The sequence below is a fragment of the Panthera uncia genome (genome assembly GCF_023721935.1).
Source record: "Panthera uncia isolate 11264 chromosome E2 unlocalized genomic scaffold, Puncia_PCG_1.0 HiC_scaffold_20, whole genome shotgun sequence".
NCBI classification, from domain to species: Eukaryota; Metazoa; Chordata; class Mammalia; order Carnivora; family Felidae; genus Panthera; species Panthera uncia.
The window spans coordinates 4,100,907-4,121,698 of NW_026057589.1; positions in this window are offsets into that span (position 1 = coordinate 4,100,907).

The window sequence follows — 20,792 nt, forward strand, 5'->3', positions numbered from 1 at the left end:
TTGGGGGCAAGCTGGCACCTGGCCATTGCCTGGAGAGACCCTCCTACAGAGTATCGGAGCAGGTCCAAGCCTCAGGGCTCTCAGAAGTGAGGTGTTTGGAAACACAGCCCCATACCAGATATAATTCAGGAGGGAGGTGCTGCTTGGCAGGCTGACTGCTTGGAAGTGGACAGGGTAGAAGCAGTGAGTGCAGGAAAGGTGAAGGCAGAGGAGGGGTGCTTGACTGCTGGTCACTAAGAGCAGAGAGTTCTGGTGCCAGAGACTGGAAGCTGGATGATGACATTTTCATCTCAACCACATGCACATCACATCCACCCCAATAAGCTAAGCAGCTCCACCTAGTGGAGAATGGAGCCATTACACCAAGCCCATCCAAGTGAACCAACCAAGCCTTAGAGGGCCACCACAAGTCTCTTTGCCCACTTAGTGTAGAGACTATAAAGTGATTCGCAGTTAGACTTTTACAGAAAAATGGATGTAACTTCATTCAGATTTCATTCTGTTCACTGGTCCATCTATTCGATTTTTTTTTTCTTTTTTCTTTCTTATTCTTGGATACAGAAAGAGAAAAAAATATTTTTATTTTATTTTTATTTTATGGGTTTTTAAAATGTTTTTACTATATTTTTATTTTTTTATAATTTTTAATTTCATTTTACTGTTTTCATTTAATTCTATTATAGTCTATTGTACACTTTTTAAATTTTTTAAACATTTTATTACTTTTTTTTCTATTCTTTCCATTTTTCTCTACTCTATCAAGCTTCTTTCAACAACCAGACCAAAACACACCTATCTAGCTTCCTTTATTTGATTTTTGTGTTGTTTTTAATTTATTAATTTTTATTTATTATTTTATTAATTCTTTTTTCCTCCTCCAAAATGACAAAATGAAGGAATTCCCAATCCCCCAACCCCAAACGAAAACAAACAGGAAGAAATGACAGCCAGGGACTTAATCAACACAGATATAAGCAAGATGTCTGAACTAGAATTTAGAATCACAATAATTAGAATACTAGCTGGGGTTGAAAAAAGCATAGATTCCCTTTCTGCAGAGATGAAAGAAGTAAAATCTAGTCAGGACAAAATAAAAACTGCTACAACTGAGATGCAATCGTGAATGGATGCCATGGCAGCAAGGATGGATGAAGCAGAGCATGGAATCAGCGATATAGAAGACAAAATTGTGGAGAATAATGAAGCAGAAAAAAAGAGGGAAACTAAGGCAAAAGAGCACGATATAAGAATTAGAGAACTTGGTGACTCATTAAAAAGGAATAATATCTGAATCATAGGGGTCCCAGAAGATGAAGAGAGAGAGAAAAGGGTAGAAGGTTTATGGGAGCAAATTATAGCAGAAAACACTTCTAACCTGGGAAAAAATATGGACATCAAAATCCAGCAAGCACAGAGAACTCCCTTTAGATTCAATAAAACCGAACATCAACAAGACCTATCATAGTCAAATTGACAAAACACATAGACAAGGAAAGAATTATGAAAGCAATAGAGGAAAAAAGGGTTCTTAGCCTATAAGGGAAGACAGATCAGGTTCACAGTAGACCTATTCACAGAAACTTGACAGGCCAGAAAGGAGTGGCAGGAAATATTCAATGTGCTGAATCAAAAAATATGCAGCCAAGAAATCATTATGCAGCAAGGCAGTCATTCAAAATGGAGAGGTAAAGAGTTACCCAGAAAAACAAAATCTAAAGCTCACAACTACTCAACCAGCCTTGCAAGAAATTTTAAGGGGAACTTCTGAGGGGAGAATAGAAGAAACAAAACAAACAAACAAAAGACCAAAATCAACAAATACTAGAAAGGACCAGAGAACAGCACCAGAAACTCCAACTTTACAGGCAACACAATGGCAACAAATTTGTATCTTTCAGTACTCACTCTAAATGTCAATGGGCTAAATCCTCCAATCAAAAGACATAGGGTAACAGAATGCATAAGAAAACAAGATCCATCTATATGCTGCTTACAAGAGACCCATTTTAAACCTAAAGACACCTTTAGATTGAAAGTAGGAGGATACAGTTACATCTGTCATGCTAATGGTCACGAAAAGAAAGCTAGCGTTTCCATACTTATATCAGACTATCTAGATTTTAAAATAAACACTGTTGGGGCACCTGGGTGGCTCAGTCGGTTAAGCGGCTGACTTCGGTTCAGGTCATGATCTTGCGGTCCATGAGTTTGAGCCCCACATCGGGCTCTGTGCTGACAGCTCAGAGCCTGGAGCCTGTTTCAGATTCTGTGTCTCCTTCTCTCTGACACTTCCCCGTTCATGCTCTGTCTCTCTCTGTCTCAAAAATAAATACACGTTAAAAAAATTAAAAAAAATAAAATAAAATAAAGACTGTAATAAGAGATGAAGAAGTGCATTACATAATAATTAAGGGATCTATCCACCAAGATCTAATAATTGTAGACATTTATGTTCCAAATGTGGTAAAGCCCAAATATATAAATCAATTAATCACAAACATAAAGAAACTTATTGACAATAATACCATAATAGTAGGGGACTTCAACACCCCACTTACAACAATGGGCAGATCATCTAAGCAGAAAATCAACAAGGAAACAATGGCTTTGAATGACACACTGGACCAAATGGACTTAACAGATATATTGAGAACACTTCATTCTAAAAAAAGTAGAGTACACATTCTTCCTGAGTGCACATGGAACACTCTCCAGAAGTGATCACATACTGGGAAACAAAAGAGCCCTCAACAAGTAGAAAAAGATCAAGATCATACTGTTCATATTTTCAGACCACAATACTATGAAGCTTGAAATCAACCACAAAAAAAATTCAAAAGACAATGAATACTTGGATATTAAAGAACATCCTAGTAAAGAATGAATGGGTTAACCAAGGGGTTAAGGGGGAAATTAGAAAGGTACATGAAAACAAACAAAAATGATAACACAACAGCCCCAAACCTTTGGGATGCAGCAGAGGCGGTCATAAGAGGGAAGGATATAGCAATCCAAGGCTTCATAAAGAAGGAAGGAAGGTCTCAGATACACACCTAAACTTACATCTTAAAGAGCTGGAAAAAGAACAACAAATAAAACTCAAAACCAGCAGAAGATGGGAAATAATAAAGATTAGAGCATAAATCAATGATATAGAAATGAAACTAAACAAACAAACCAAAAACAAACAAACAAAACAGTAGAACAGATCAATGAAACCAGGAGCTGGTTCGCTGAATGAATTAACAAAATTGATAACCCCCTAGCCAGTTTGATAAAAAAAAAAAAAAAAAAAGGAAAGGACCCAAATAAATAAAATCAAGAATGAAAGAGGAGAGATCACAACCAATACTGCAGAAACACAAACAATAATAATAAAATATTATGAGCAATTATACCAATAAATTGGGCAATCTTGAAGAAATGAATAAATTCCTAGAAACATATGAACTATCAAAACTGAAACAGGAAGAAATAGAAAATTTGACCAAACCCATAACCAGTAAAGAAATTGAAGCAGTAATCAAAAGTCTCCCAAAAACAAGAGTCCAGGGCCAGATGGCTTTCCAGAAGAATTCTTCCCAACATTTAAAGAAGAGTTAACACCTATTCTTTTGAAGCTGTTCCAAAAAACATAAGTGGAAGGAAAACCTTCAAACTCATTCTTTGAGGACAGCATTACCTTGATTCCAAAACCAAAGACCCCACTAAAAAGGAGAACTATAGACCAATATCCCTGATGAACATGGATCAAAACTTCTCACCCAGATACTACCCAATCGGATTCAACAATACATTAAAAGAATTATTCACCACAGTCAAGTGCGATTTATAGCTGGGATGCAGGGCACGTTTAACATTCACAAAACAATCAAATTGACACATGACATTAATAAAACAAAGAATAAAAAAACACATGATCCTCTCAATAGATGCAGAGAAAGCATTTGACAAAATACAACAGCTGTTGTTGATAAAAACCCTCAAGAAGTAGAGATACAAGGATCATACCTCAATACCATAAAAGCCATATACCAAAGACCTACTGCTAATATCATACCCAATGGGGAAAAACTGAGAGCTTTTCCCCTAAGGTCAGGAACACAGCAGGGATGTCCATTCTTGCCACTGTTATTTAACACAGCATGGGGAAGTGCTAGCTCAGCAATCAGACAACACAAAGAAATAAAAGACATCCAAATCAGCAAGAGGAATTGAAACTTTGACTCTTTTAGACAACATGATACTCCATATGGAAAACCCCAAGGATCCACCAAAAAACTGCTAGAATTGATTTACAAATTCAGCAAAGTCACAGGATATAAAGTTGATGCACAAAATCAGCTGCATTTCTAAATACCAGTAATGAAGCAGCAGAAAGAGCAATCAAAGAAGTGATCCCATTTACAATTGCACCAAAACCATAAAATACCTAAGAATAAGTCTAACCAAAGAGGTGAAAATCTATGCACTGAAAACTGTAGAAAGCTTATGAAAGAAATTGAAGACACACACAAAAAAAAGGGAAAATATTCCATACTCATGGATTGGAAGAACAAATATTGTTAAAATGTCAATACTACCCAAATTAATCTACATATTAAACAGAATTCCTATCAAAATAACACCAGCACTTTTCACAGAGCTAGAACAAACAATCCTAAAATTTGTATGGAACCAGAAAAGACCCTGAATACCCAAAGGAATCCCGAAAAAGAAAACCAAAGCTGGAGGCATCACAATTCTGGAGTTCAAGATGGGTTACAAAGCTGTAATCAACCAAATGGTATGGTACTGGCACAGAAACAGACACTCAGATCAATTGAACTGAATAAAGAACCCAGAAATGGACCCACAAATGTAAGGCCAACTAATCTTTGACAACGCAGGAAAGAGTATCCAATGGAATGAAGATAGTCTCTTCAGCAAATGGTGTTGGGAAAACTGGACAGCAACATGAAGATTGAACCTGGACCACTTTCTTACACCATACACAAAAGTAAACTCAAAATGGATGAAAGACCTAAATGTAAGACAGGAAGCCATCAAAATCCTAGAGGAAAAAGAAGGCAAAAACCTGTTTGACCTCGGCCACAGCAACTACTTACTCAACATGTCGCTGGAGGCAAGGGAAACAAAAGCAAAAATGAATTACTGGGACCTCATCAAGATAAAAATTTTCTGCATGGTGAAGGAAATAATTAGCAAAACTAAAAGGCAACCAATGGAAAGCAAGATGATATTTGCAGAGGACATAACAGAGAAAGGACTAGTATCCAAGATCTAAAAAGAAATCACACTCAACACCCCCCAAAAAAATAATCCAGTAAAAAAATAGGCAGAAGATATAAACAGACATTTTCTGAAGAAGACATACAGATGGCTAACAAACACGTGAAAAGATGCTCAACACCACTCATCATCAGGGAAGTACAAATCAAAACCACAATGAGATGCCCTCTCACACCTGTCAGAATGGCTAAAATTAACAATTCTGGCAACAAATGTTGGTGAGGATGCAGAGAAAGAGGAAGACTTTTGCACTGCTGGTGGGAATGCAAACTGGTGCAGCCACTCTGGAAAATAGTATAGAGTTTCCTCAAAAAATTAAAAATATAACTACCCTACAATTCAGCAACTACACTACTAGGTATTTATCTAAAGGATATAGGAATGCTTTTTTGAAGGGGTACACACACCCCCATATTTATAGCAGCACTATCAACAATAGCCCAAATGCCCATTGACAGATGAATGGATAAAGAAGATGTGGTATACACACACACACACACACACACACACACACACACACACACACAAATGGATATTACTCAGCAATCAAAAAGAATGAAATCTTGCCATTTGAAACAATATGGATGGAAGTAAAGTGTGTTATGTTAAGTGAAATTAGTCAGAGAAAAACAAGTATCCTATAACTTCATTCATATGTAGAATTTAAGATACAAAACAAATGAACATAAGGGAAGGGAAGCAAAAATAATATAAAAACAGGGAGAGAGGACAAAACATAAAAGACTCTTAAATATAGAGAACAAACTGTGGGTTGCTGGAGGGACTGTGGATGGGGATGGGCTAAATGGGCAAGAGGCATTACAGAGAACACTTGTTGGGACAAGCACTGGGTGTTATATGTAGAGGCTGAATCACTGGGTTCTACTCCTGAAATCATTATTGCACTATATGCTAACTAACTTGGATAGTAAATAAATAAATAAATAAATAAATAAATAAATAAATAGCTAGCTAACTAGCTAGCTAGCTTAATAAGCCAACAAACAAAAAAGAAAATGACTGAATTCCTCAGTAAATTTAGTTTCATTTAATAGGAGTTTATTAGTCTTTCTAAAAGTAGAAGTTGCAAGGTGGCTATCTAGAGCTAGAACAAGGGTTTAATGATGTCATTCAAGACCCTAAGTCTTCCAATTTTTCTGTTCTATCATATTTGGAGTGATGGCTTTACATCTTTCTGTATTTCACCTCAAAGTTACATGACGTTGCTAAAAGATGGTTGTCGTACCTCTAAATATTTATGTTGTCTATACTAAGAATGAAGAGGTATGGCAAAAGGGCAATACATTTTATTTTAGGAAGGGGTCATCTTTTCATATCATAAGAAAAGTTCACCCAACCTAATTTATTCTTATTTCATATTAGCTAGAACTGGGTAAGATATGTGTCCTTAGACCAACTGGTCAAAATAATGCAGTTTCTAAAAATAATACACATTACTGGTTCTTTGGGATGAGTACCAAGAGTCTGTGTTTTAACCAGTGCTCCAAGTGATTCTGATGCCGACTAACATTTGAGCACCACTCATATGATCGTAGGTTGGGTGGAGCCTACCATTCTTAGGTGAAGCATAATTTACTTAGGACCTAAATAGACCATGAATGTGATGACAAGCAAGAAATAGGCCTGGAGAAGTATTGGGTATTGGAAACCTACATCCAAAGTACTCCTAGAAATGCATCTAGACTCTTTAGGTTTCAGGGCTTTTTTCCCCCTATTTAATATGAGATTAATATCCCTCATACAACATTATAAAAGCAAATGGAAATAATGCAAGGGTAGCATACTCGATATTAACACTGAATGATAAAATCAACAGCAAGCAAACCAAACAAGCAAAGAAACAAACCTGCCTTGCTACTACAGTGGAGTTCTAACCTGAAGGTGAGGATCAGAGTGAGAAAAATTAGAAATAAATTGGTGTTAAAATATGATACAAGAGGCGTTATGGCATCCAAGAGTTATTTTCATTGTCCAATGAAAATGCATCCTTTAGCCTGAACAACATCCAGAGTATGACTCTGCTCTGCTATAGCACAACACATACTGTGAATCAACCCACAATCAAGAGAAAGCAATTAAATTATAGAGAGGACCTTCTTCCCGAATGAATAGTGAGAGTAAAGCATTTTGCTAAATAAACTGAAGAAGCAAATATCCACAAAAATCAGTGAATTAAATGTAACATTGAAAGGGGACATTTATAAATTGTAGTAGAGATTCAGGATAAATTTCTAATAGGAATAAAGGCTTTTAAAATTGACAAATAAAAACATAAAAAAAACATAAAAAATGGTATGGGAAAAGAAAGTCACAGGGCACAAAAAGACGACAGAAGAACATGGACAAAGGAATTGAGACCACACTGTGGCTTTTTGGGCCATATTGTTAAAAAATCCCATCAGTCCTGTGGTAGAGGAAGAATTTAACCCTTACTCTCATAATGAATTGGATAATATTAAAAATTTGAATTTTATATTTATGCAACATTAAGTGCATCATGAACTCTGTCACATTGTCAGTCTAATGTGAAAGTTAATAACAGGGAGCAGCACATGTGAATACTAAATATAAATCCAGGGGCTCAGAAGGAGTTAAGAAGAATCAAGCCTCTCCACCCCCCAACAGAATGTTATTTCAGTAGGTCTGTTTCTGACTACACTTTCTGAAGCACTTAGTGAATTTTAGAATAGTACATAAGAGATAAATGGTTAATATTTTAAAACACCATGAAATGCTAGTGTGGACAGTAAAAGGAATCTATTTGTGATCCTTCATGACTTATGTAATGTAAAACAAATCCCATGGATAAGTGTCGTTCTAATTATGTTAGTCAGAAAGATGGTTTACACCTGATCAGCTTGGTAACTAGCAGGAAAAGAAATCCATAGACCCTCTGATATTGCATCTATTTTGTGCCTGACCAGGCTAATTTGTCAAGGACAATCAATTTGGTCACTGAAGAGAAACAGGGCATGTCTAAGGAAGACTTCTAATATATTTGTACTTCAGAGCTTTACATCAAATGGGATATTTTTTAGAGTCAACTCATTGTTTCTTTGACTTAAATTCTTTCCACGGTGGAACAACAGTACAGTAATTTTTAAAATGACATATTAAGCAAGGTATTTATTTATTTTTTACTCCATATTATTGTACTTGGAAACCAAAAAGAATGTGATTTTTAAAAAATGCAGTATGTTTTCTGTAGAAATAAGTGCACTGAATGCAATACAATCTAATGGGTAGACGTATGGGATCCTGAGTTGTATAAATATGCGCAATGGACACAAGCAAACTACGTGGGAAAAACATCAACCTCCGTAGAATCCAAAGGTCACAAATTACCACTTTATCTAGGTCATTGTCCTACATTAGAACCTAGGAGAGGCTCCTTCTTTATTGTTAAATGAAAAGACTAGACCCACAAAATCTCTGTCTCAATTCCTCCAGATTTAATTTTATGAATACTATATTTGGAAATATATGTGAATATATGTATGTTTTAAAATACATTTTCTTATAAGAAATTTCTGTAGACATGAAGCACGTGGCTGTTTAAATACAAATATATTTAAATACACACACATACACACATTAGCATCCCAGAAAAGAGCAGATGGAACACAGAAATTATAAGATTTAAATAATGTATTAATAAATACGCTATTTAAACATATATAGAGAGGTTTAAGTTACACCACAAAGGATAGTGCATTACCCCAAGGTTTTACCAACCCATAGGTATAAAGAGATAACTGAACAGAGAAGATTAAAGGAAACATAAAAGGAGAATGTCCTATATTAAGGTCAACTTTGAGAGGAGCTTTCATTTAATTCAGAAACAACCAGTCAGAGGTGATTCTTTAGAGAGGAAATAAATACTCTGATCTCACTTTCCACCCCTGCCCTTCAGTCTTCTGTCATGTCTCCCAACTGGCCAAAGCCAGTAGGAAACCAAAGTGCAAAGAAGCTCCATTGGTAAACTTCATACCTGGCAGTCTCGGGGGTAGGGGTGGAGCGAGTAGAGGGAAGAACAGAGAAGAGTAGAAAAGAGTGGGCAGTGGATCTGGAAAAGCAAAAGAAAGATATCTTGCCTCATTGATTTTGTTTGCATTTAAATTGAATTATTGGACTCTATCCCACCAATACACTGAATTACTGTTTGATTTTCTACAAACTGTCTTTGTGCATAAATTAATCTATGTAATACTAGTTTACCTTGATGAATAAAATAGTTATAATCATATTATCCTAATACCGTCTATTTCAACAAAAAGTAAAAACTATGAATGCATGAATAAGATCTACCTTGGAGTCTTCCTTAGACCTAAAATCATACTTGGATATGCACAAGCAAATCGTACATTTGACATATACAGATCACATACATACACATACACTTGAAATAATTATTTCAAACTCTTTGGCTTTAATAATAATGTGTACAATTAATTACTTATCTACTCTATAGAAATCTGTATAGCAAAATGCCTAAGAGTATTAGGCTCTGGATTCACATTACTTGGATCTAATCCTAGTACTGACAATAACTACCTGTGTGTTCTTGGTCAAGTTATTCAACATCTCCAAGCCACAATTACTTTATGTACAAATTAGGTATTTTGATAATCCTAATGGATTTGGGGCAGAGAGAGAAATTCCATGAAATAAATAGACAATGGGTCTAGCATGATTCAATTTAAGGGATGCTAGAATAGTGACAAGTACTAGTAATAGTGATTCTCTTTATTCCTCCTACTTGAGGTACCAATATTACTATTACATTGTATGAAAAAAGTAGCTAAAAATGTTGAACATATGAGTTGACTCCGCCTCTATTATTATAAAGAAGGTAAGAATTATTATTAGACGTCTAATTATTATTAGAAGTCTAATAATAGATTAGAATCTATTATTAGAAGTCAAGTAAGAATAGTGCCTCGCTGGCTCAGTTGGTAGAGCATCTGAATCTTGATCTCTGGGTCATGAGTTCGAGCCCCATGTCAGGCATAGAGACTACTTAAAAATAAATAAATAAATAAACACATTTAAAAGTCAAGTAAGAATAATGTCATTGTGTCTCTGTATGTGGTTTTACTGAAAGGTGGAAGGCAGTTAAAATGAAATAATATGTGAAGTCCACATACTGGTCTCCAACTGAAAAGTAGCAGCTAATTCCACATACTGGTCTCCAACTGAAAAGTAGCAGCTTAGAATAGATTATGCCAACTAAAACAATTTTCTTTATATGTTGTTACATGCCTTAAATACTAAAGAAAAAACTGTCTTTATGAGTCACACTGTACATTCATTTGTCTGCTTACTTGAAACTCCCAAAGCAATCCTAACAAGAGTACTATGTAAAACTGAGAATAACACCTCTTTCACCAGGGAACATTTCCTCATGTTTGGTGTTGATGTTATTGTTATCTTAATTCCAGAATGATGGAGAAGATCAGGAATATTCGTGAAGTGCAAGATTTGAGATCACCAATTTGGAAATGAAACCAAATAAAACAAATTCTGTATCACTTCGTGTAACAGAGGTCATTGAACATCTAATTACAGAGTAGAGAGAATTTTGAGGCCTGGAATTCAGTTCCAAGTTGATGAAATAGCAGGTCATGTTTAAATGGAAACTGAGGTCATATAGATTCATGGATATATGTGAAACATGGATATAGCACAGTGCAACACATCTTGACATGATAAACCTAATTCAGTTATGGAAAAAAAAAAACACTTTTTCTCTCTATTTTTCCTCTGCAAATCTTATGAGGAAAAGGAACTAACATCTTGGCAGTGTGTGTGTGTGTGTGTGTGTGTGTGTGTGTGTGTATTTATATGTGAGTGTATGTGTGTATATACACATACATATTATATATGTAATATATACATAATTATATATATATATATAATACATATCATTGTTCGAACACAAACCAGTAATAATTACAGGATTTTGCTTGTAAGGATACAAATGAATAGGTGAGGAAGATATCACTATAATGATGGTCTTAATGTATGTCAAGGTGAATATTAGAAACAGTAATCTACATGACTGGAGACACACTCTGGAATCTAACAATTTTCCTACTTTAAGATGGTAAACAAAGCAAAATTGTTAATTGAGAGACAGTGTAGAAGCGTAGCCAAATAGCATAGGTGTGTCTTAGTCAGTCTGTAGTTGAGACAAAAATAGAGAAATCTGGATTCTCACCCCTTCAAATCTTTCCCACTGTTTTAATTTTTTTTAACCTTTATTCATTTTTGAGACAGAAAGAGACAGAGCATGAATGGGGGAAGGTCAGAGAGAGAGGGAGACACAGAATCTGAAACAGGCTCCAGGCTCTGAGCTGTCAGCACAGAGCCCGATGCGGGGCTTGAACTCACGGACCGCGAGATCATGACCTGAGCCGAAGTCAGACGCCCAACCGACTGAGCCACCCAGGCGCCCCAACTTTCCCACTGTTTTAAAAAAGAATCTTACCAAGAGCATTTAAACCACGCATACATATATTATAATATAAACACTACTGCATTCATTAGAAGATCATAAGATCTGTATCAGACACAAATGGGTTAAAATCCAAGTTCTACTACTTGGTAGCTGTACGAACAATGTTGACCAAAATAAACACTATGCCTATTCTGTTTTTTTTTAAAGCATATTTACTTTGAGAGAGAGAGAGAGCACAAGCAGAGGAGGGCGAGAGAGAGAGAGAGAGAGAGAGAGAGAGAGAGAATACCAAGTAGACTCCATGCTGTCAATGCAGAGCCAAACACAAGGCTCAATCTCATGAACCGTGAGATCATGACCTGAGCCGAAATCAAGAGTTGAATGTTTAACGAACTGAGGCACCCAGGTGCCCTGCTGTGCCTGCTTTCTAATCTATGAGCAAAAATAAAACTACAAAGGATATTTGAGAAATTCTGCAAATAAATATTTCAAACTTACCTAGCATACATTTCAGAACTATTTCCAAATAAAATTATCTCAAAGGTAAGCTCAGCTTCTGGATCTGCCAAAATGGAGTAGCCCCCTTCTTCTAGGGCTTCTTTATTACAATTAAAATACCCTAGGAATACCATAATAACCAGAAATAGACAAACTCTAAAAGGTGGAAAGAACGTTGGCTGCTTAAGGAGCTTAACTCTTGAACTGCACAGCAGTAAATCTCCCGGGTTGCTTTACTGCCTCCCATACATCCCACACAGGGAGCTGCAGAAGATTCAACCTTGAAACACTAATAGACACAGGATAAAAAAAGCTTTAGGCAAAAGTCTTGTTTTCCTTAGCCATAGGATAGGGGAAAGGGTGGCCTAATAAAAGGACACCATTTTTGGCAATACCCACTCAAGTACAACCAAATACCAATGGAAAACCTAAATCAGGGAATAAGTGGGAAGTTGGTTTTTCACCCTTCCCTCCCCTACCTTGTAGAAAATATCAGTAATGCTTCTAATTCCCAAACTAGGCATGTCAGCAGGACCAAGCACAGATCTGACCATCAGGATCAGGTGGTGGCATTCCATTTCTGCTGGGACCATACCAGTCAGGGTGAGCAATGAACTGACCTTCTATCCCCACAACATAGAACCAGAAAATGTTCTGTTTCCATTGTCTAGCTAGTGACAGTGTGGTATGGTGGAGACCTGACCTGCATAAATATCAACAAGTCTGAAGGAGACAGCATGAGTAAGGGCTAGTAGGCACTCTGTTTTCAACCATCCTTAGTGCAGTAATTCAGTGGGGAGCTAAGCTCTACCCCCATCCAATATCAACAAGACAGAACAAAGTGATGGAAGGTGTGACTACTTTTCACTCCTCTTCCACTCTCCCCCTTTGGTGGCAGTGGGTCTCAGCAGGGACCTAATCTTCCATCACCTCTATGCAGTAGAAGTGCATGGAGTCAGACTTCCATATCTACCCAGGCCCTAGTCAGCCACTCTCCTCACTCAGAGGAACTGAGACGGTATAAATCAGTGCTCCAGAACCACTGAAAAGGTATCAGTGGGAAGGGGGGGGTGGGTAGCTAAATTCCATAACACCCATCTGCAAAAAGGTAGTGTGAATTGGTGCCCACTTATCCTGGGGTGAACTTGGAGAGGCCCAATGGGGCGTTGAACATAAACACCTATCTATCCCTTCCACTATACTTTATTTATTTATTTATTTATTTATTTTTTAATTTTCTTTTCAACGTTTTTTTAATTTATTTTTGGGACAGAGAGAGACAGAGCATGAACGGGGGAGGGGCAGAGAGAGAGGGAGACACAGAATCGGAAACAGGCTCCAGGCTCCGAGCCATCAGCCCAGAGCCCGACGCGGGGCTCGAACTCACGGACCGCGAGATCGTGACCTGGCTGAAGTCGGACACTTAACCGACTGCGCCACCCAGGCGCCCCTCCACTATACTTTAAAAGGGAAACTGATTGTTTAAAAAAAACATATTCTAGAATCCACAGCTTCATAACATGAAATTAAAAAATATCCAAGAAAGAATAAAAATTACTCAGCATACCAAGAACCAGGATAATCACCACATGCATGAGAAAATACAATTAACAAACATGAAAACTGAGATGAATCAGTGAAATTATCTGATAACCATTTTGTTTTTGTTTTCCAGCATTGATATAATAATTGGCATAACATTGTTTAAGTCACACACATGATGATGTGATACACGTAGATATTGCAATATGTTTACTTTACTATCATAAAAATTATTAAATGACAATTATGAATTACCTTAAAACAAGTGAAAATATAAATCTCACCAAATATATATGTTATAAAAATAATAAATAAATTTATTGTCTCCTCCACTCCTTGCTGCCAGCCTAAGAACTTCTCAAAGGCATAGATAACTTTGTAATCATTTATGTGTCTCCTAACTACAGGCAAATGATGTAATAAGGGGATTAACAACCTTGCATTCAACAAAAAATGGGTAGATGGATGATTAATCAAATGAATACATGGGTTATCCTCCCTAGAAACCACTTCAAAATGTTTGGCGTTAGAAGAAAAGATACTAAAAAAGTCAGTCTGAAAGTTTCTAAATACATTTTTCAATACTCTTACATAATATTAATATTTGATTAGGAGTTTTTAAAAATAAAAAGGTGCAATTGAACTATTCTATATTCTACTATTGTGAATAAAGTGTGATTATTTTATTTTTTGCAGAATTATTTAAGTAACATTTATGACAAGCATATAATGTACATCAACTTTAGAACATCAGAGCATATGAAAAAGTATATAAAAGAGAACATTCATATATAATACCACCATCTTCCAATCTCCACTAATGTTTTTGTTCTCTAGAAATATCATATAAATATTAAAGTCAGTTATTTATTTTCAAAGGAGAAGACAATTACTCAAATCAAATACTGGTAGAATAATTTATGTAATCAGCATATGTGGTTACATAATTAATGTGTTCTTATGTCAGAACAACAGGTGCAAAACACTGTATTAAAAATGTGTAGGTTTTCTGGGATACCACCTCACACCAGTCAGAGTGGCTAAAAATAACAACTCAGGAAACAACAGATGCTGGTAAGGATGTGGAGAAATGGGAACCCTCTTGCACTGTTGATGGGAATGAAAATTGGTGCAGCCGCCCTAAACAGTGTGGAGGTTCTTCAAAAAATTAAAAATATGACTACCCTATGACCCAGAAATAGCACTACTAGGAATTTATCTAAAGGATAGAGGAGTGCTGATTCATAGAGACACATGTACCCCGATGTTTATAGCAGTGCTTTCAACAATAGCCAAATTATGGAAAGAGCCTAAATGTCTATCAATAGATGAATCAATACAGAATGTGTGGCTTATATATACAATGGAATACTACTTGGCAATAAGAAAGAATGAAATCCTGCCATTTGCAGCAATGTGGATGGAACTGGAGGGTATTATGCTAAGTGAAATAAGTCAATCGGAGAAAGACAGATATATTTTTTCATTCATATGTGGGACTTGAGACACTTAACAGTAGACTATGGGAGAAGGGAAGGGGAAAAAATAGTTACAAACAGAGAGGGAGGTAAGCAAACGATAAGAGATTCTTAAATACAGAGAACAAACTGAGGATTGATGGGGGCTGGGGCAGGGAGAGGAGATAATGGGTGATGGGCATTGAAGAGGGCACTTGTTGGGATGAGAACTGGGTGTTGTATGTAAGTGATGAATCATGAGAAACCACCCCCAAACCCAAGAGCACACTGTATATGTTAGCCAACTTGACAATAAATTATATTTAAAAATAAAATAAAATAAATAAAAATGTGTGGGTTTTTAGGGACACCTGGGTGGTTCAGTTGGTTGAGCATCCAACTCTTGATTATGGCTCAGGTCATGATTCCAGGGTTGTGGGATTGCACCTCGCATGGGGTTTCATTCTGAGCATAGAGCCTACTTAGGATTCATCTCTCTCACTTTCTCTCTCTCTCTCTCTCTCTCTCTCTCTCTCTCTCTCTCCCTGTCTCCCTCCTTCCCTCCCTCCCTCCCCCCCTAAAAATACAAACCTCAAGAGACTCAATGATAGAGAACAAACTAGGGGTTGACAGAGGAAGGTGGGTGGGAGATGCGCTAGATGGGGGATGGGTATTAAGGAGGGCACTTGTGATGAACACTGGGTGTTATATGTAAGTGATGAATCACTGAATTCTACTTTTGAAATCAATATTGAACTGTATGTTAACTAACTAAAATTTAAATTTAAAAAGGATAAAAAATAATAAAATAAAATAAAATGATTAAAACAATCCAAAAAAATCAAGACTGTATTTTTAGTTTAATTAAACACTATTTTTGGCATGTATTGATCTACTTGGTCATTGAACTACCAAAGATATAATCATCTGTGTATTTATTGCCTTTATATAAACCGATTTTAAAAAGTCATCCCTTACTATTTTAAAATATAAAGCACCTGTACAAACAGAAATAAAAGGTAATGATCACATCCTTACTTTTTATATTTAGAAAATGCTTTAAGAGCATTTTGTATGTAGGCATTTAAAAACTTTCTCGTTAGGGCGCCTGGGTGGTTCAGTCAGTTGGGCATCTAACTGGCTCAGGTCATGATCTCATGGTCCATGGGTTCGAGCCCTGCATTGGGCTGTGTGTGACAGCTCAGAGCCTGGAGCCTGCTTTGGATTCTGTGTCTCCCTCTCTCTCTGTCCCTCCCTCATTCAAGCTCTGTCCCTGTCTCTCTCAAAAATAAATGAACATTAAAATTAAAAAAAAAAAAACTTTCTTGTCTATGTATCAAAGAAACTTTTTCACCAAACTAGCATTACAAGTTTTTTAAATAAAATAAATATTTATCAAGCTTGCTAAAAAATTTTAAAAACTTAAAAATTAAAATTTGAAAAAATTAAAAAAGTATTTTAATGTTTATTTATTTTTGATAAGGGGGAGGCCAGAGAGGGAGACACAGAATCCAAAGTAGGTTCCAGCATCTGAGCTGACCGCACAGAGCCCGATTCAGGACTCGAACCCATGAAGAGGAGATCATGACCTGAGCCAAAGTTGGTTGCTTAGCCAACTAAGCTACCCCATGCCTAAAAAAAATTTTTGAGAGTTTTTACAGTGATATTTGATCCCTATCTCACGTCATATACAAAAATTAAAAGCAAAAACTGTAAAGCTTATATAGCATAAGAAAGAAAATAATACTTAATAGTATGGCCTTGAGTTAGGCAAAAGAAAAAAATAAGCTAGGATACAAAGAGCTCTAAATATTAAACTAAAAAGATAAATGGGACTTCAGCAAATTTTAAAAATTCTGCTCATAGATGTCATAAAGAAAATGGGGAAAAAACAGGACACAGATGAGAGGAATATATTCACAATACCTGTACTTGACAAAGGATTTATGTCTAGAATATACTAAATATCTTTATGAGTTAATAATAATAATAATAATAATAATAGACAAAAGGCAAGCAATGCTGTTAAAACCAGGAAAAAGTCTCGAACGGACATTTCCCAGAATAAGATAAACGGATGGAGAAGAAGTACATGAAAATGTGCCCAATATAACTAGTCATCAGACAGAACTAAAATGTGATTAATACTTCATTTCCAACAAAATGACTTAAAATTAAAAGATGGACAACACTAAGTGTTGTCAAGAATATGGAACACCTAGGGGCACCTGGGAGGTTCAGTTGGTTAAGCATCCGACTTCGGCTCAGGTCATGATCTCACGGTCCGTGAGTTCGAGCCCCGCGTCGGGCTCTGTGCTGACAGCTCAGAGCCTGGAGCCTGTTTCAGATTCTGTGTCTCCCTCTCTCTCTCTGCTCCTCCCCCTGTTCATGCTCTGTCTCTGTCTCAAAAATAAATAAACATTAAAAAAAAGCATTTAGAATGTGGAACATCTAAATTCTTATGCACTGCAGATGAGAATGGACATAAACTGGTATGCTTTTAAAAACATGTGTTAGCTCCTGATAGTTAATTATATACCTACCATGTGGCTTAGCATTTCCACTCATTGATACTGTATTACTTTCCTATTGCTACTGTAACAAATTAACACAAAATTAGAGGTTTAAATCAAAACAGAGTTATTACCTCACATTTCTGGAATTCAGGATCCCAAAGTAGGTCTCACAGGGCTAAAATCAAGGTGATGACGGGGCTCCACTCATTTCTGGAAGCATGGGAAGACAATTCATCCCCATGCTTTTCCCACCTGCTAGAGGTCACCACATTTCTTAGCTTTGGCCCCCTTCTACCCTCTAAGCCATCAATGGGCAAGGCTTTCATCATACCATTGTGACACTGACTCTCTTGTCTCCTCTTCCATATTTGAGGATACTTGTGATTATATCTGGCTAACCTGGATAGCCAGAAGATGCTCCCTATTATAAGGTCAGCTGGATAGTAACATTAATTCCATCTGCAAACCTCAATTCCCTTTTGCCATGAAACTAACTTATTCCCAGGTTCTGTGGATATCTTTGAGAGGCCATTATTCTGTCTACAATAGGTATTTACCTAAAATCAATGAAAATATATTCATGATACTCTTGCACAATATTGTTTAAAACAGCCTTATTTATAATAGCCTAACACTAGAAATAACTCTAATGCTTATCATTAGAGCAGTAAATTTAAAAAATGATGGCTAATTATTAGAATCAAAAAGCTAACTCATTAAAAGATGATATAATTGATACATTAAACAATCCCCAAAACATGACACTGAGCAAAAGAAGCAAGATATAAGAGTAAATACTACATGGTACCATTTTCATGGCATTCAAGAACACCGAAAGTTAACTATGGTTGTAGAAAGAGGAATACCGGTACTTCCAGCAAGGCACGATCAACTGGAGCGGGGGCAGAAAGAACATTTCTGAGACAGATTATGGAAATCTGTTTTATCTGAGGTTGTGATTACACAACCTGTGTGTGTTTGTGTGTGTGTGTGTGTGTGTGTGTGTGCATATATATTTTGTATATGTGTTTGTCTATCAGTACTAACATCTACACATTTCACTGAGTATAAATTTTACCTGATAAAACAAATTGAAAAACATATTGGAGTAATAAATAACCCACCTACATTTCTATAATTAAACAACAACAACAACAACAAATTAGAAACAAATAGTAGTGGCTATAATGTAACTCTTGCTTGTTGCTGTGAAACTGCAAATAAAACTCTTTTAAGTATACTCTTTAAGTTTACTATCTATGTAAACGTTATCAACACAAATGAACATAGAGTTTCTGTTTTTACCTTACTAGAGAAACTTTAGAGCTTTTCAAAGAATGTACATCAGATACTATGTTTTCAACTTCATTGATGTATATGTGACCAAGTTGTAAAATATATAAATTTTACATATATTACATATACGTACATAACGTACATACATATATATACACACATATGTGTGTGTGTGTGTGTGTGTGTGTTTATTTATTTACTTGGAGAGAGAGATAGGGCTCAAGTGTAGGAGGGGCAGACAGACAGAGAGAGAGACAGAGAGAGAGACAGAGAGAGAGAGAGAGTGAGAGAGAGAGAGAGAGAGAGAGAATCCCAAGCAGGCTCTGCACTGAAACAGAGCTCAATCCCACAAACTGCAAGATCATGACCTGAGCCAAGATGAAGAGTCAGACTTAATGAACTGAGCCACCCAGGCACCCCAGTGGTAATATATTTTTGCTTGGAATTTTTACACATATTATTTGAACATCCTGATTTTTATGCATATTTTGAAGGGCCTTTTACACTTAGTCAAAATAATTACTCACTGTTTAGATTTAACCCATATTTACCATCCATTCTATACACTAATTGGTAATAATTCAAAAAATAAGGTAATGCATTTTATTAGTGTTACTACCTGTCTATATTTGAGGAAAAGAAAACCAATCATGAGATCATGTCAGCTATTTTCAGGGCTGCTCTGAAACCTGAACATTAGTATAAGAGTGAGACAGTCAGTCCTTCACTTTGAATATAATTCTAAGGGGCTCAGCCCACTTTTGACAAATTTTTACTGAACTTTTAAGCCACCTTAACACTTTCATTCTCAAGTCTTTACACTGCCTGAATCTTTGAGGGCTAAAAAAGGACAGATTTCCTGAAAACATGGGATACATTGTGCCACCATTTTTGCATAATCAACTCTGAACAAGTTGTAATAGTGTCCCACAGTTTAATTTGCTGCTTTTGAATCTTTTAGCAGAAACTTAAAGCAGGTTTAGAGACTTACATATGTTTCATTAATTAAATACTAGAAATAAAAATTATATTTTTATGAGAATCCTGGAAATTTTAAAATGTTAACTGTCCATTATAAGTTGCAGGAGAAACTAAATTATTTTAACTGCTACTTATAAACCATGGGACCTCATTGGCATGAATTATTTTTTTGGAACTCATTATATAGACATGATCTTTCAATGTGTTCAAAAAAATGAAATTGTAGGGGCGCCTGGGTGGCTCAGTCGGTTGAGCGTCTGACCCTGGCTCAGGTCATGATCTCACAGTCTGTGAGTTCGAGCCCCACGTCGGGCTCTGTGCTGACAGCTCAGAGTCTGGAGCCTGCTTCTGATTCTGTGTCTCCCTCTCTCTCTGCCCCTCCCCTGCTCATGCTCTGTCTCTCTCTGTCTCAAAAATAAATAAAAAACATTTTAAAAAAAAATTTTAATGAAATTGGAGCACAGAACTTAGGTCCACTTAGAGAACAAACATTGTTTTTGTGAAGTACTAATGTGTTATGGGTAGAGGTGGTGGTAAAAATGGAGTATGTGGTACAGATTCTATTATGCAACATTCATCGTTACTTCTTTACTTTCGTTTCCTTCCCTCCTTCCTTCCCTTTCTTTCCTTCTTTCCTTCCTTCCCTCCTTCCTTCCTACCTTCCTTCCTTCCTCCTTCCTTCTTCCTTCCTTCCTTCCTTCCTTCCTTCCTTCCTTCCTTCCTTCCTTC